The following is a 1,644-nucleotide window of genomic DNA, read 5'->3' as shown; positions in this document are numbered from 1 at the left end:
GGTATGCAGAGACATTTGTCCTATGGTCCTTGGATCCATCGGAGTTTGTGATTCTTCTGGTCCCCCATTGAGCTTTGAAGTTGTCTCTTCACAGAGAAGTACAGCCCTGTGTCCACTGCAAATAGAGAAGTACAGCCCTGTGTCCACTGCAAATAGGAGTCCTATCACCAGGCAGAAAGTGATTTGGTACCAAGGTAGAGAGATGGATAGAATTTCTGGACCTAGTAGGAGAGGCAGAGGGATGGGAATAATAAGTCATTAAGATAGAAATTTGGAATAAACAGTGAGGTCCCCAGCAAGGAACCTTTGTAACAGTCATCCTAGCTGGGGCTGAGGTCAGGCCAAGAGCAGACACGTAGGCCAGGAAGTCTTCAGAGGATCTTTACATCTCTCTGCCTCCCAAATAAAGCACTAGATCAACATTTCCAAAAGGGTGACCTTGGTCACGTCTGTTCTGAATTTATAGAGGGAAAAGTTTCTGCAGTCACCNGACCTACAGGACATGAAGCATGATGTAGGTAAAGGGCGACCAAGAGTAAGCAACACAGAGCGACAGGGGATGAGGTCAGAGAGATATTGAGGAGCCAGATTATGCAGCATCTTGTAGAACATTTCAAAGGCTTCAGCTTTTACTCTAAGTGCAAGGGGAAGCTATTATCTAGTTTTGAGAAAAGAAGTGACAAACATGGTACACATTTTAAAAGATCACAATGGCTGCTGTGGGTAGGCTGTAGGACGGCAAGGGTGAGTGCAGGAAGACCAGTCAGAAGGCTATAGCAGTAATTCAAGTGAGAGATAATGGTGGCTTGAACAAGGTTGCAGGAGTAGAGTACTGAGAAGCAGCTGGATGCAGGAGTAGAGTACTGAGAAGCAGTTGGATTGCCGGATGTATTTTGAATGTAGAAGCAGGATTTCCTGAGGTTTTATATATTTGAGAAACCTCTGGCTAGTGTCTGAAGGCTAAATGGTGGGTGGAGGATTCTTGGCTCAGGTTTCTTTCAAGGAGGAGCTACAGGAGGAGGAAGAGATACTTTTGCCACTGCTGTTATGCCATGGTATGCAGAGACATTTGTCCTATGGTCCTTGGATCCATCAGACTTTGTGATTCTTCTGGTTCCCCACTGAGCTTTGAAGTTGTCTCTTCATAGAGAAGTACAGCCCTGTGTCCACTGCAAACAGGAGTCCTATCACCAGGCAGAAAGTGATTNGGCCTAGTTGTTTATAGGTTGAAAGAGATTCCCATAACAACATGGCTTCCTTGAGCTAATGCTGAGAGGGTCAGTGGGGAGGCATGGGAGGCACACACTTCAGAATCCTAGAGGTAGAGGGACATGGGACAAAGTGAAGTGGTTTGAATGAGGTGGAAAGGAGGGAGAGTGATTATGTCTGATAGACATATTTGTGCGGAGGAAAAGATAGCCTCTGTCCCCTGAGGGTTAAAAATCCAAGTGAATAACACCCATTTCTATAATCCCTGAGGAATGAGCTGGAATACAGCTGCATTTCCACACAGCAATCAGGTCAGCTAGAACTTTTAGGGTTCCTGTTAACATCAAAGAGGCCCATTCAGGAGAACACAGGTACTGAAGTCTGAAAAAGGTTGGTCCTCTCTGTATTCATCCTTCCAAAGCCTGAAGCTGCTTG

General features: G+C 45.6%; 1 protein-coding gene across 1 annotated transcript in view; it reads right to left on the bottom strand.

Moving 5' to 3' along the window:
* Positions 1-128: 128 nt before the first annotated feature.
* The window catches only part of FCGR2A (Fc fragment of IgG, low affinity IIa, receptor (CD32)), a 7,638-nt gene continuing 6,122 nt past the window's right edge, over positions 129-1,644 (bottom strand). The window contains exon 5 of the mRNA XM_008564061.1: positions 129-221. The gene's annotated coding sequence lies outside the window, so the exon portion shown is untranslated. The remainder of the gene's footprint in view (positions 222-1,644) is intronic.

The sequence above is a fragment of the Galeopterus variegatus genome, unplaced genomic scaffold (genome assembly GCF_000696425.1).
Source record: "Galeopterus variegatus unplaced genomic scaffold, G_variegatus-3.0.2 Scaffold16409, whole genome shotgun sequence".
Classification (NCBI taxonomy): Eukaryota; Metazoa; Chordata; class Mammalia; order Dermoptera; family Cynocephalidae; genus Galeopterus; species Galeopterus variegatus.
The sequence above is the reverse complement of the archived record's forward strand: the minus strand, read 5'-3'. Positions and strand labels throughout refer to the sequence as shown.